This window comes from Tamandua tetradactyla, chromosome 2 (genome assembly GCF_023851605.1).
Source record: "Tamandua tetradactyla isolate mTamTet1 chromosome 2, mTamTet1.pri, whole genome shotgun sequence".
Classification (NCBI taxonomy): Eukaryota; Metazoa; Chordata; class Mammalia; order Pilosa; family Myrmecophagidae; genus Tamandua; species Tamandua tetradactyla.
Window position 1 is genome coordinate 190,500,332 of NC_135328.1, and position 16,404 is coordinate 190,516,735.

At 36.6% G+C, this 16,404-nt stretch overlaps 1 protein-coding gene and 2 pseudogenes across 5 annotated transcripts in view; 1 reads left to right on the forward strand and 2 right to left on the reverse strand.

Annotated features, from left to right (window-relative positions):
• The window catches only part of ZMYM1 (zinc finger MYM-type containing 1), a 39,474-nt gene extending 26,937 nt beyond the window's left edge, over window positions 1–12,537 (reverse strand). For all 5 annotated transcript variants that reach the window (XR_013171101.1, XR_013171102.1, XM_077150368.1 and 2 more), the window contains exon 1: window positions 12,450–12,537. The gene's annotated coding sequence lies outside the window, so the exon portion shown is untranslated. The remainder of the gene's footprint in view (window positions 1–12,449) is intronic.
• On the forward strand, window positions 677–1,794 carry LOC143674527 (ras-related protein Rap-1b pseudogene; annotated as a pseudogene).
• Window positions 12,453–16,404, reverse strand: part of LOC143658304 (eukaryotic translation initiation factor 2-alpha kinase 3-like) — a 43,519-nt pseudogene continuing 39,567 nt past the window's right edge.

Consider the following 16,404-nt stretch of genomic DNA (forward strand, 5'->3'; position numbering starts at 1 on the left):
ATCTTAGACCCAAAGATAAACATAGGTTGAAAGTGAAAGGTTGGGAAAAGATATTTCATGCAAATAACAACCAGAAAAGAGCAGGAGTGGCTATACTAATATCCAGCAAATTAGACTTCAAATGTAAAACAGTTAAAAGAGACAAAGAAGGACACTATATACTAATAAAAGGAACAATTAAACAAGAAGACATAACAATCATAAATATTTACGCACCGAACCAGAATGCCCCAAAATACATGAGGAATACACTGCAAACACTGAAAAGGGAAATAGACTCATATACCATAATAGTTGGAGACTTCAATTCACCACTCTCATCAATGGACAGAACATCTAGACAGAGGATCAATAAAGAAATAGAGAATCTGAATATTACTATAAATGAGCTAGACTTAACAGACATTTATAGGACATTACATCCCACAACAGCAGGATACACCTTTTTCTCAAGTGCTCATGGATCATTCTCAAAGATAGACCATATGCTGGGTCACAAAGCAAGTCTTAAATTTAAGAAGATTGAAATCATACACAACACTTTCTCGGATCATAAAGGAATGAAGTTGGAAATCAATAATAGGCTGAGTGGCAGAGTCAGGCGTGTAACCAGCCGGAGCGGCGGCGGTATCGGCAGTACAGCCGTGGTGCTGGGAGCAGCGACCCAGAGGGAGCGCGAGGCGCGAGGAGACACTGGCTGCGCAGACCGGTGACAGCGCGAGAGGTACTAGATTTTGACAACAACTTCACACCATGCATGAGTATAAGCTAGTCGTTCTTGGCTCAGGAGGTGTTGGAAAGTCTGCTCTGACCGTGCAGTTTGTTCAAGGAATTTTTGTTGAAAAATATGATCCTACAATAGAAGATTCTTATAGAAAGCAAGTTGAAGTAGATGCACAACAGTGTATGCTCAAAATCTTGGATACTGCAGGAACGGAGCAATTTACAGCAATGAGGGATTTGTACATGAAAAATGGACAAGGCTTTGCATTAGTTTATTCCATCACAGCACAGTCCACATTTAATGATTTACAAGATCTGAGAGAACAGATTCTTCGAGTAAAAGACACTGATGATGTTCCAATGATTCTGGTTGGTAATAAGTGTGACTTGGAGGACGAAAGAGTTGTAGGAAAGGAGCAAGGTCAAAATCTAGCAAGACAGTGGAACAACTGTGCATTCTTAGAATCTTCTGCAAAATCAAAAATTAATGTTAATGAGATCTTTTATGACCTAGTACGGCAAATTAACAGAAAAACTCCAGTGCCTGGGAAGGCCTGCAAAAAGACATCATGTCAGCTGCTTTAATATACTAAATGCATTGTAGCTCTGAGCCAGGTCTGAAGAACTGTTGCCCAATTCAACAGTGCCAGCATTCCAACTTTGTTAAACCTACCAACATCTTAAATGGACTTTCCTGTGGTGGTACCCTTTAAGAGGCGGATGAAAGCTACTACATCAGTTTGCACATTCTAAACACTTTCCAGTATCACAAGAGAGATTTTTACTTATATAATAGTCCTAGAGTATGCAACCGGTAAAACCAGAGGCTACATCCAGTATTACTGCTTATTAAGAGACATTCTTCATCCACCAATGCTGTACATGTATGAAAATGGTGTACTGTATACTTTAACACATCCCATAAACTTTGTATTGGAGAGTACAATAATGTAAACCCTAAAAGCACCACTATTTTAGCTTAATAAAAGAAAGTCCAAAGAGCTCCTATATAGACTACTCCAGATAACTTCGCTTCTTTGATACTTGTAGCTTATTGTAATTTTTTTTTTAAGAAATTCAAGGTCATTATCATTGTATTGTACAAAATAAGTGCTTTTGATTAACGCAGCTATATAGTTTTCTTAATTTTTGAAAAACCTGTGGAGACAGTGATCTTGTCTTTAAAATATGATAGTCCTTTCAGTAAAATGTCTTAGATTAAAGACAGTGCCTTTAATATCTGTTGGGAAGGAAATGTCCAGACTTTTCAAATCTCTTATTATATGTTTCCTTTTTTGTTTACATAGGGAACAATGTTTATAGTTGTGTGTACAGTGGGGGTCTACAACAAGAAGTGTATATTTTCAAACAATTTTTTAATGATTTAACAATTTTTTTGTAAATCATTTTCAGGCTTCTGCAGCTGTAGATTCTCACTGTGAACCCCTTGCTTGCTCATGCATAAGTGTATTTGCAATACCAAATATACAGGTTTAGTATTTTTGCCTGTTAATGATTGTTTCACATGTGTAACGTTTGGTTGAGATGTTAAATGGTGGACGAGTACTGTAGATGTGGGAAGTAATTTTAATCATGTGTAATTGGTCACAAGGCCTAATTTGCAGTAACTACTGCTGTTTTATTTAACAATGCCTTGTTGCTTTGTACGCATTAATGTTTGGGTGTAAAGATTGTTCGTCTATCCAACGGGGAGCCACAGTATTTAAATTGAACAACCTAATGTTACAACTACTTTGAGGTGGCCAAATGTAAACTAAAAGCCTTAATTAAAGTGGTGCAATTTTGTATAACTTAGCATCAGTAGTTCAATAAATTTGGATTGCCATGCAAGGGCTTGCATTATTAAAAAAAAAAAAAAATAGGCGGAGTGCCAGAAAATTCACAAATACGTGGAGGCTCAACAACACACTCCTAAACAACGAGTGGGTCAAAGAAGAAATTGCTAGAGAAATTAGCAAATACCTCTAGGCGAATGAAAATGAAAACACAACATAAAAAAACTTATGGGACGCAGCAAAGGCAGTGCTAAGAGGGAAATTTATTGCCCTAAATGCCTATATCAGAAAAGAAGAAAAGGCAAAAATGCAGGAATTAACTGTCCACTTGGAAGAACTGGAGAAAGAACAGCAAACTAATCCCAAAGCAAGCAAAAGGAAAGAAATAATAAAGATCAGAGCAGAAATAAATGAAATTGAAAACATGAAAACAATAGAGAAAATCAATGAGGCCAGAAGTTGGTTCTATGAGAAAATTAATAAGATTGATGGGCCCTTAGCAAGATTGACAAAAAGAAGAAGAGAGAGGATGCAAATAAATAAGATCAGAAATGGAAGAGGAGACATAACTACTGACCTCACAGAAATAAAAGAGGTAATAACAGGATACTATGAACAACTTTACGCCAATAAATACAACAATTAAGAGGAAATGGACAGGTTCCTGGAAAGACAGGAACAACCAACTTTGACTCAAGAAGACATAGATGACTTCAACAAACCAATCACAAGTAAAGAAATTGAATCAGTCATTCAAAAGCTTCCTAAAAAGAAAAGTCCAGGACCAGACGGCTTCACATGTGAATTCTATCAAACATTCCAGAAAGAATTAGTACCAACTCTCCTCAAACTCTTCAAAAAAATCGAAGCGGAGGGAAAACTACCTAATTCATTCTATGAAGCCAACATCACCCTCATACCAAAACCAGGCAAAGATATTACAAAAAAAGAAAACTACAGACCAATCTCTCTAATGAATATAGATGCAAAAATCCTCAATAAAATTCTAGCAAATCGTATCCAACAACACATTAAAAGAATTATACATCATGACCAAGTAGGATTCATCCCAGGTATGCAAGGATGGTTCAACATAAGAAAATCAATTAATGTAATACACCATATCAACAAATCAAAGCAGAAAAATCACATGATCATCTCAATTGATGCAGAGAAGGCATTTGACAAGATTCAACATCCTTTCCTGTTGTAAACACTTCAAAAGATAGGAATACAAGGGAACTTCCTTAAAATGATAGAGGGAATATATGAAAAACCCACAGCTAATATCATCCTCAATGGGGAAAAATTGCAAACTTTCCCCCTAAGATCAGGAACAAGACAAGGATGTCCACTATCACCACTATTATTCAACATTGTGTTGGAGGTTCTAGCCAGAGCAATTAGACAAGAAAAAGAAATACAAGGCATCAAAATTGGAAAAGAAGAAGTAAAACTAGCACTGTTTGCAGACGATATGATACTATACGTCGGAAACCCTGAAAAATCCACAACAAAACTACTAGAGCTAATAAATGAGTACAGCAAAGTAGCAGGTTACAAGATCAACATTCAAAAATCTGTAGCATTTCTATACACTAGCAATGAACAAGCAGAGGGGGAAATCAAGAAACGAATCCCATTTACAATTGCAACTAAAAGAATAAAATACCTAGGAATAAATTTAACTAAAGAGACAAAAACCTATATAAAGAAAACTACAAAAAACTGCTAAAAGAAATCACAGAAGACCTAAATAGATGGAAGGGCATACCGTGTTCATGGATTGAAGACTAAATATAGTTAAGATGTCAATCCTACCTAAATTGATTTACAGATTCAATGCAATACCAATCAAAATCCCAACAACTTATTTTTCAGAAATAGAAAAACCAATAAGCAAATTTATCTGGAAGGGCAGCGTGCCCCAAATTGCTAAAAACATCTTGAGGAAAAAAAACAAAGCTGGAGGTCTCGCGCTGCCTGACTTTAAGGCATATTATGAAGCCACAGTGGTCAAAACAGCATGGTATTGGCATAAAGATAGATATATTGACCAATGGAATCGAATAGAGTGCTCAGATATAGACCCTCTCATCTATGGACATTTGATCTTTGATAAGGCAGTCAAGCCAACTCACCTGGGACAGAACAGTCTCTTCAATAAATGGTGCCTAGAGAACTGGATATCCATATGCAAAAGAATGAAAGAAGACCCATCTCTCACACCCTATACAAAAGTTAACTCAAAATGGATCAAAGATCTAAACATTAGGTCTAAGACCATAAAACAGTTAGAGGAAAATGTTGGGAGATATCTTATGGATCTTACAACTGGAGGTGGTTTTACGGACCTTAAACCTAAAGCAAGAACACTGAAGAAGGAAATAAATAAATGGGAGCTCCTCAAAATTAAACACTTTTGTGCATCAAAGAACTTCATCAAGAAAGTAGAAAGACAGCCTACACAATGGGAGACAATATTTGGAAATGATATATCAGATAAAGGTCTAGTATCCAGAATTTATAAAGAGATTGTTCATCTCAACAACAAAAAGACAGCCAACCCAATTACAAAATGGGAAAAAGACTTGAACAGACACCTATCAGAAGAGGAAATACAAATGGCCAAAAGGCACATGAAGAGATGCTCAATGTCCCTGGCCATTAGAGAAATGCAAATCAAAACCACAATGAGATATCATCTCACACCCACCAGAATGGCCATTATCAACAAAACAGAAAATGACAAGTGCTGGAGAGGATGCGGAGAAAGAGGCACACTTATCCACTGTTGGTGGGAATGTCAAATGGTGCAACCACTGTGGAAGGCAGTTTGGCGGTTCCTCAAAAAGCTGAATATAGAATTGCCATACGACCCAGCAATACCATTGCTGGGAATATACTCAAAGGACTTAAGGGCAAAGACACAAACGGACATTTGCACACCAATGTTTATAGCAGCGTTATTTACAATTGCAAAGAGATGGAAACAGCCGAAATCTCCATCAACAGAAGAGTGGCTAAACAAACTGTGGTATATACATACGATGGAATACTATGCAGCTTTAAGACAGGATAAACTTATGAAGCATGTAATAACATGGATGGACCTAGAGAACATTATGCTGAGTGAGTCTAGCCAAAAACTAAAGGACAAATACTGTATGGTCCCACTGATGTGAACAGACATTCGAGAATAAATTTGGAATATGTCCTTGATATCAGAGTCCAGCAGGAGGTAGAAACAGGGTAAGATAATGGCCAATTGGAGTTGAAGGGATACAGACGGTGTAACAGGACTAGATACAAAAACTCAAAAATGGACAGCACAATAATACCTAATTGTAAAGTAATCTTGTTAAAACACTGAATGAAGCTGCATGCGAGCTATAGGTTTTTGTTTTGTTTTGTTTTGTTTTGATTTTACTATTATTACTTTTATTTTTTTCTCTATATTAACATTCTATATCTTTTTCGGTTATGTTGCTAGTTCTTCTAAACCAATGCAAATGTACTAAGAAATGATGATCATGCATCTATGTGATGATGTTAAGAATTACTGATTGCATATGTAGAATGGTATGATCTCTAAATGTTGGGTTAATTTCTTTTTTTCCATTAATTAAAAAAAAAAAAAAGAGAATGGGTAATTGGAGCTGAAGGGATACAGACTGTACAATGGGACTTGATATAAAAACTCAGAAATGGACAGCACAATACTACCCAATTGTAATGCAATTATGTTAAAACACTGAATGAAGCTGCATGTGAGGTATAAGTTTTTTGTTTTTTGTTTTTTTTCTTTCTATTATTGTTTTAATTCTTATTCTGTTGTCTTTTTATTTCTTTTTCTAAATCGATGCAAATGTACTAAGAAATGATGAATATGCAACTATGTGATGTTATTAAGAATTACTGATTGTACATGTAGAATGGAATGATTTCTAATTGTTTTGTTAATTCTTTTTTAATTAATAAAAAAAAAGTATAAAAAAGAAAGTAGAAAGACAGCCTACACAATGGGAAACAATATTTGGAAATGACATATCAGATAAAGGTCTAGTATCCAGAATTTATAAAGAGATTGTTGAACTCAACAACAAAAGACAGCCAACCCAATTACAAAATGGGAAAAAGACTTGAATAGACACCTCTCAGGGGAGGAAATACAAATGGCCAAAAGGCACATGAAGAGATGCTCAATGTCCCTGGCCATTAGAGAAATGCAAATCAAAACCACAATGAGATATCATCTCACACCCACCAGAATGGCCATTATCAACAAAACAGAAAATGACAAGTGCTGGAGAGGATGCGGTGAAAGAGGCACGCTCATCCACTGTTGGTGGGAATGTCAAATGGTGCAACCACTGTGGAAGGCAGTTTGGCGGTTCCTCAAAAAGCTGAATATAGAATTGCCATACGACCCAGCAATACCATTGCTGGGAATCTACTCAAAGGAATTAAGGGCAAAAATTCAAACGGACATTTGCACACCAATGTTTATAGCAGCGTTATTTACAATTGCAAAGAGATGGAAACAGCCAAAATGTCCATCAACAGACGAGTGGCTAAACAAACTGTGGTATATACATACGATGGAATATTATGCAGCTTTAAGACAGGATAAACTTATGAAGCATGTAATAACATGGATGGACCTAGAGAACATTATGCTGAGTGAGTCTAGCCAAAAACTAAAAGACAAATACTGTATGGTCCCAATGATGTGAATCGACATTCGAGAATAAACTTGGAATATGTCATTGGTAACAGAGTTCAGCAGGACTTAGAAACAGGGTAAGATAATGGGTAATTGGAGCTGAAGGGATACAGACTGTGCAACAGGACTAGATACAAAAACTCAAAAATGGACAGCCCAATAATACCTAATTGTAAAGTAATCATGTTAAAACACTGAATGAAGCTGCATCCGAGCTATAGGTTTTTGTTTTGTTTTTACTATTATTACTTTTATTTTTTTCTCTATATTAACATTCTATATCTTTTTCGGTTGTGTTGCTAGTTCTTCTAAACCGATGCAAATGTACTAAGAAACGATGATCATGCATCTATGTGATGATGTTAAGAATTACTGATTGCATATGTAGAATGGTATGATTTCTAAATGTTGGGTTAATTTCTTTTTTTCCATTAATTAATAAAAAAACATTAAAAAATGAGAAGGCAAAAAATATCTATATCTCCAACAAAGAATTTATATGCAGAATATGTAAATCCCAACAAATCAATAAGACATAAATCCAATTGAACAAAATTGGCCAAAGACTTGAACAGGCATTTCATAAAAGAGGATATAAGAATGGCCAATAAACATGAAAAAGTGCTCCATTTCATTAGCCTTCAGAGGAAATGCAAATAAAAACCACAGGATACTATTGAATGGCTAAAATTAAAAGAACTGACAATACCAAATGTTTGTGAAGTTGTGAAGCATACACTGCTAATGGAAATATAAAGTGATAACAATCATTCTGAAAGATTGTTTGGCAGTATCTTCTAAAGCTAAACATATATATGACCCAGGATACTACATTCCTGGATATATAACAAATGAGTGCTTATGTCTACAGAAAGATGTGTGAAAGAATGTTCATAGCAACTTTATTTGTAAGAGTCAAAACCTGAAACAATCCAACTATCTATTAATGATAGGATGGATATAATGGAATGCATATAAAAATTGCGGTATATCATACAACGGAATACTGCACAGCAACAAAAAAGAATGAATTAATGCTACACAACAATATGGATGAATTTCACAAAGATAATGTTGAACAAAAGAAGCCAGTTATTGTATGAATCCAATTACATGAAGATTAAAAACAGGCAAAACTGATGTATGATAACAGAGGTCAAAGAAGGGGATATTTACTAGGAAGGACCATGAGGAAGCTTTCTGGGGTGCTGGAAATGTTGTATATCTTGATCTGGATGGTGGTTATAAGGGCATATACATACTACATAAAGAGTCATCTAGTTGAATACTTGAGATTTGTGCGCTTTACGTACATACCCACACGTCAATGAAAAGAGAAAAATCTTTCAAAAAGACTGCTAACATATATGTGCCAGTTTGAAAGGATGTATGTACCCTTGAAAAGCCATGTTTTAATCCTAATCCCATTTTTGTAAAGGCCGTTGTTTCTTGTAATCCCTAGTCAGTATTGTATGTTTGAAACTGTAATTAGATCATCTCCCTGAAGATGTGACCCAGTCAAGAGTGGCTGTTAAACTGGATTAGGTGGAGACCTGTCTCCACCCATTTGGGTGGGTCTTGATTAGTTTACTAGAATCCTATAAGAGAGGAAACATTTTGGAGAAAGCTGGAGATTCACAGAGAACAGAGAACGACAGAACCACCAGAAAGCTACAACAGAGAACTCCACAGAACCATGAAGCAGAGAGTCCACCAGTCAATGACTCTTGGAGATGAAGAAGGAAAACGACTCCCAGGGAGCTGGAGAGGAAGCTAGCAGATGACGCTGTGTTCGCCATGTGCCCTTCCAGTGGAGAGAGAGAAACCCTGTGTCCGTCACGTGCCTTTTCACTTCAGAGAGAAACCCTGAACTTCATCGGCCTTCTTAAATCAAGGTATCTTTCCCTGGATGCCTTAGATTGGACAGTTCTACAGACTTGTTTTAATTGGGACATTTCCTCAACGAACTGTAAACTAGCAACTTAATAAATTCCCCCTTTTAAAAGCCATTCAGTTTCTGGTATATTGCATTCCCGCAGCTAGCAAACTAGCAATATAACAATATAATGTTGGCAAGATATAGCAACATGAGCACTCCCACGCATACCCTGTTAATTAGAATATAAATTGGTTCAGCTTTCTGGAAGACAATTTGGCATCTCTACCAAAATTTTAAATGTGGTACTTTGACTAGGTACTTCTAGAAACTGATCCTATAGAAATACTTGAAAATGTACATAGTGATGCATATGTACAATTTTTCCTGCAGCACTGTTAGCTGTAAAAACTTAAATGTTCATAAATAAAGAGGAGTTCAATAAATTTGGGTTTTATCTATAGCACAGAAAACTGTGCTGTTTGGTTTGGAATATATTGCCCTGGAGGGGCATCTTGATCTATTATTAACTGGGAAAAGCAACTTGTAGAACAATACAATGATCTTATTTATTGGGGGGGGGCACTATATTTATATATGTTGAATTCTGTCAGAGGTTTTCTTAACTGATTTTTATTTAACATACTTGAAATGTTAACCAAAAAGAAATACCTGTTTCACTGAAAACTAATGCTTGGAAAAGAATAAGAAGAGCCATTAAAAATAATTAAAACAAGGGAGTGCAAGGGTAGTTCAGTGGTAGAACTGTCACCTGCCATTAGGGAGACCCCGTTTGATTCCCAGGCCATGCACTTCTCCCCCCCAAAAAAACAAGCAAAACAAACAAAAAACAAAAATTGAACAAACGATGCTGCTATAACCGGATACTCACATGGAAAAATGAGATGTGACCGTGCCATACAGCACACAAAGTAAAAAAATTAAAAAAAAAAATAAAAACTAAGAATTAGGGGTAAGACAATTATAGAAGACTAGATAAAAATCATAAAACTCCAAAAAGACTTTGTACTCCAAATGTTTTGAAAGTGTCTTTAATTTCTTACTTTTCTTTTAAAGAAACTGAAATGGAGCATTTTAACCAATCTGTTACGGGTTTGGTTTAAGATAAAAGAACAAATAACTATATTTTTAGCTTCATACGCAAAGGAAAGGCCATGAGCCTACACCTAAGATTGGCAAAAGAACGTACATTTCCATTTCAATAACCAACTACAAGTCATGAACGTGTCTAAATTTAACAAGGGGACAGGATACCATCCACAAGAGTTAGGTATGAAGAAGCATTAGAGGAAGAGCAAACAAGCCATAAATTAAGATCATGTCTTCGGCTGGGAGGTTTTGGGCTGGTAAAATCCTAAGCATCCTTTAAGACTTAAATGTCACATCTTCCTCAGAGCATTCTGACTTCCCGTCCGTGAATTCCCACCTTTGAGCAGAAATTAATCGCTCTGTATGGTTTCTAACTACTTCCCAAATCTTTAATAAGGCTTTCATTTCTTTGCAGTATGGCTACTTCTTAATATATATTACACTTCGCAAATGTTTGTTTTATTCAGATTTCTGCAAGCTCTTTTACTATCTTGATGGGATGGACAAAGGCAGGTAGCTAAATGCTTCTCAAACCAAACTAAAACACCGCTTCATTCTGTAGGCAACAGGGAGCCACCATTTATGAGGTACCTAGGATATGAGAATTGCTTGGTAGTCCTAACCCTCATAATGCTCTCTAAGGTTAAGTGCAAAAAGCTAAGGATATACAAGTTACAAAGCAGAAAAGAGGGAGAAGTTGATAAAAGTTTTCTGGAAGGGAATTTGAGTTAGGTTTTAAAGTGCATGTACCAAGCATTAATGGGAGATATTCCAGGCATAGGGACAACATAACCCAAAACACAAAAATATGCTAGAAGGAGTGGAGTTATTGTTGCAAATAAAACAAGAGAGTGCTAGGAGAAGATGAAGCTGGAAAAGCAAACATAGGTCAGATCAGGAAGGATCTTGAGGAAGATTGAAGAAACACCAAAGAAACTGAACTTAATCTTACAAGTCAGTAGCTTTCAAACTGTTTTTGGGGTTCAACAAACTTTCATTTACACTCCATTTTCAAAATGAAAATTTACTCTAAAAACTTTTAAAATATTAGATATACTCAACTGTACTATATATCAAACGTTAAGCATTTTGGAGACCTCTGAAGCATTAACTTGTGTTAAGGTTAACACAGACCATGAAAAAATAGCTTTTCCTGACGTCTGGGTGAATATAACTCAATCCTTGCAGCGAAGGCACTGATTAGGAAAGTTACAACTTTCTCACTGAATCTGGAGTATATATTTACTTATATTAAAACTCCAGAAGCAAATCATTTCAGCAAATGTGTCTACTCCTCTAACGCGCTTGCCTTAACCTAGGAAATAATCGAAATGAATGTCTAAACGTGTGGAGCCCTGATACTATTGAGACTAAATGTAGTTCTTGTTATGTTTTTTGGGCTCCGTGTCTTATATATTCGTCATGAGGAATACAAGCTGTTGTCAGATGCTATTAGTTACTCAATTCAAAGTAAAAATTCCCCACTACTACTTCAAACTTATCGGTTCAGTTTGAGAAGTGTCCTGAGATAGCAACCTGAGAAAGCTGATGAAAAGTTACCGTTTGCAAACACTAGTCCATGCAAACCAAGATATTCTCAATTCTGTACCGTAAAACAAAATACTCAAATAAAGGCTGATAAAGACTGAGCCATCATCTAAACCCAATTTCAAGCCCGAATTCATCAAGTCAAACTTATAAAATGGGTAATACTCTTTTGCAGAGCTTCTTTAATTCCTTTTAACTGAGTTCCCGTGTACGACCCCGTTTGCAAAAGGAGTCTCGTTAATTTTTTAAGTCTGAAAAACCACTTGTTAAGAAAGGAGAGCCACAGGTGTGATCAGTTGAATGTTTTAGCAATTAACCGAGGCCGCGCGAAGAGGGGTCAAGTCAAACACTGAAAGCCCAGCTAATGGCGCAGAAGCGGTAGGCGGCGAGAAACTGTGCAAGCGGGAGGCAATGACCCCTACCCACACCTCCCAACCCGATTCTCTGCTGAGAGACTCCAACAAACACAACCCAAGTCGGGGCCTGGTCCAGAGTTCCCGACCACCACATGGCGGAGTCCACACTTAGGGCCCGTCCCTAGAATTCCGGCCGGAGTCCGGCACTTCATCCTCCCTCCGACAGAGGAAACTCTCCGCCCTTCTCCGAAAAGACCCGGGCATTGGACAGGAATAAAGACCGAAACCAGAGCCGCATAAAGAGGCTTACTAACTTCTCACAGAGACGCTCGCACGGGAGGCTTCTCAGAGGAACTTCGGAGCAAAACGGTTACGCCAGCCCCGCCCCTTTCCCGCCGTGCTCTGCGGCTGAACGTGCGCAGCGCCAGCGAACCAGCGTGCCCCTTTCTCCCTAGTTTGAGACGGGCTACCTTGGAATCGAAAAGAATGTGGGATAGGGGAAGGGGAGGGAGTGTGGTATCGCGTGCAGTCGCTCCTTGCATCCGCATTAGGATCTTAATATTGAAGCCAGCTTTAGATCGCAGTCAAATTTGGACCCTTAAGGGCTGGGGCAACTTTAGCAATAACTCAGAGCTCTACCGGGGCAATTAAATTTCTTGGACTGAAGGGATGACTTTACCATTTACAAACTGCGACTCGGAGCAATTTGTTAACTTCTTCAGATCCCAGTTTCTTCGTCCTTGAAATGGGAATAATTATAGTGCCTGTGTACGTCATAGGCTTGTGCGGATTAAAGAAGTAATGTGAGTTAACAAAAATAAAAAGAATAGGAAGAAAAAAATAAGAGAGGAATGTTAGTAAACTGCCAGTACAGAGTAAACTCCCAGTAAAGGAATTTACCAGCAGAGGTAAAGCAACTATCTAGGCTGCTTTCCATTTTGGGAAACTCTTAGTATTTTAAAATTAAAATAATCCTAAAATAGTGTGCAGAATTCAAGGTATATTTTAAATGCTTATATTTAACAAATGAACACTTTCAACACCTAAAAAGTATAGGGTCAAGTAATCGTGCCATTCCTAAAATAATAGGATTATTAAAAATATAAAGTTGGGGTGGTGCGACAATGGCTCAATGGCAAAATTCTCGCCTGCCATGCCAGAGACCCGGGTTTGATTCCCGGTGCCGGCCTATGCAAAAAAAAAGAAAGAAAGAAAAAATATATAATTTTGAATGATAAATTTGTTGTGATCCTATTTTTGATCATAATTTTTTTCCAATTTATTTTGCCATAACTTGTTACGGAGGTATTATTAAAACTCTAAATTTGAGGCTCTTTGTGAATGCCCCATCTAGGCCAAAAAGGCCTTCTGACCCCTGCTACTGTAACCCCTGAATATCTTCTGCAGTTAATCTGAAATGCACACCTTATGTTCGTTTTGAATACTACACTAGTCACTGAAGTTAATTTCTTCAACGGTTATTCTTACCTTCCAAACAGTAATAATCTATTCATGTAGATTGTTAAAATTGTAAAGGATGCCACTAAATTATCTCTCCTCTAATGCACCCATTTTGCCACTGGGGAAACTGAGGGCCAGGGGGCAGAGGTCATTTACCCCAAGACACAGGTAGTGATGCAGTGACTGACATTAAACTAGAACCCAGAAATGAGTACTGGTCCTGTGGGCCTCCAAAGCCAAGTGATGTCATTATCATGAACATTCTTGGTAGTTGAAAAAAATGGAGGACTCAGGATCAGAACTGTAAGGATGTCTGATAATTTTAATATATTGTCATATTTCACCCCAACTTATGGAACTCAACATTTGGCCTGAAGTTTCAGGTAGTAGACCAGGATATAGGCCACAAGTTTCCTGAATCTTTCTTGCTCTGAAGCCTCAACAGTTTACACTAACGAAGAGATTATGTTCTAAACTAAGAAATAATTGGGGGAGAGTTCTGGGAGATAGGGGGCTTGATTAATTTCTTTTCAGTCTCATATTCAGTCTCCATATCTCAACTAGAGAAAAAAAAAATGGCCTTTATGATACGATAGTGATGGCTTATGTGTAGTGGGAAGAAAATTTAAGAAACAAATAAGAAATTATAACCTGAAAACATTTCCCCACCTCAGGAAAATATGTTTGAGAATGTGCAGCACCAGGAATGAATTGTAACTTTTGTCACACCAGGAACCTGCAGGAGGTAGGAATGTAACAGTAAAAGAAAGCTGTGGGTTAGGTATAAGAGAAGGGAATCTTAGACATTGAGCTGTGTAGATCATATGCTAGGGCCAAAGGGATAGTTCCTACTCAATTCTGATTGTTGCTATTCAGGAATGTAGGGCATCGTGTTGCCCAAGCTTCCAATTTCCAAGGAGCTAGAAATATTTTCATAGTTTTATGTGAAATTGTCTAATTAAAAAAATATATATTGGAAACCAAGTAGAAAAAATTTTTTTTTCAATTAGAAATTTTAGAAGTATCAAGTAGGCCAAAATAACAACTCTGTGGGCTAAATCTGGTCCACAGGCTACCTTTGCATTCTTGGCTGCTGGTCCAAAGCCCAGAAGTTAGGAATACGTGACTGAATTTTGAATGCTAGCTCCTGTTGAAGGCTGTTTGTCCTTGATTTTATTACCTGGAGAACTGCCAAGATAGGGAAATAGTTCCATTAAACAAAAGACAAAACCTGACAAAGCTAAACATTCCAGAGGCTTTACCCCAGTACTCAGTTTGGCTAGAAATAAAGAGGAATCCAAGCACTAAAGGAAAGAAGGCTTCATTGAGGAAGCTCATCTGTTTTGTCTTTTCATTTTATATTTCTAATTAACATGGAATAAAATTGACTTTTTTGGGTGTACAGTTTTATTAAGGTTAACACATTTGTAGGTTTGTATAACCATCACCACAAGCACAGTACAAAACAGTTTGGTTGCCCCCCAAAAAACCTCCCTTGATGTCATTACCCTCCCCCATCCTAACACCTAGTGACCACTAATCAGCTCCTGTCACTATTGTTTTGTCTTGACAAAAATTTGGAATCATACAGAATGCAGCCTCTTGAAACTGACTTCTTTCACTCTGCGTAATGCCTTTGGGATTCATCTAATGTATGTGTATCAATAGTTTATTTTTATTTCTGCAAAGTATTCCATTGCACTGATGTACCACAGTTTGTTCATCCGTTCACTTAATGAAGGACATGTGGGTTGTTGTCAGTTTTCAGCAATTATGAACAATATATTAATGTCCAGGTTTTTGTGTGAACAAAAGTTTTTTCTCTAGGGTAAATACATGAGAGTAGGATTGCTTAGTCATATGGTAGGTGTAGGTTTAATTTTATAAGAAACTGGCAAACTGCTTTTCCTGATATCTATTATTTTGTATTCCCACTAGCAATGTATGAGAGTTCCAATTCCTCCACATCATTGCTACCACTTAGTACTGCCAGTATTTTTTTAATCATTTTAATAGATATGTAGTAGTATTTCATCATGATTTTAATTTGCATTTCCCTAATGGATAATATGTTGAGCATCCTTTCATGTACTTATTTGCCTTCTGTATATCCTCGTGGATTGTTTATTTTCTTACTGTTGAATTTTGAGAGTTCTTTATATATTCTGGATACAAGATATGTGATTTGCAAATATTTTCTCCCAGTCTAGAAAATATTTGTCTTTTAATTCTCTGAACAGTGTCTTTAACTGAGCAATGTATTTTAAGTTTGACGAAGTTCAAATAATCATTTTTTTCTTTCGTGGCCTATGCTTTTAATGTCGTTAAGAACTCTTTGTTTTACTCCAGGTTATGAAGATTTTTCTCCTATTTTTTCTTTTAAAAAATTTATAGTTTTACATGTTATGTTTAAATCCATGACCTATTTTGAATTAATTTGTGTGTAATTTATGAAGTTTAGTTCAAGATTCCCCCCATCTCTTGGCATATGGATGTCCATTTGTTCCAGTACTATTGATTGAAAAAACAATTGCTTCTTCATTGAAATAATTTTTTACCTTTGCCAGAAATCAATTGGCCAATTTGTCTGCCTCTAATCTTCAACTATTCTGTTCTGATACCACAATTTCTTGATCATATAGTTATATGGTAAGTCTTAACACTTTTTTAAGACTTTACTTTTTTCCAGAATTATTTTGGATATTATAGTTCCTTTGTCTTTCATTTAAATTTTAGAATCATCTTGCCTATAGCAACAAAATATCCTGCTGATATTTTTATTGGAATTGCATGGAATTTATAGATCAA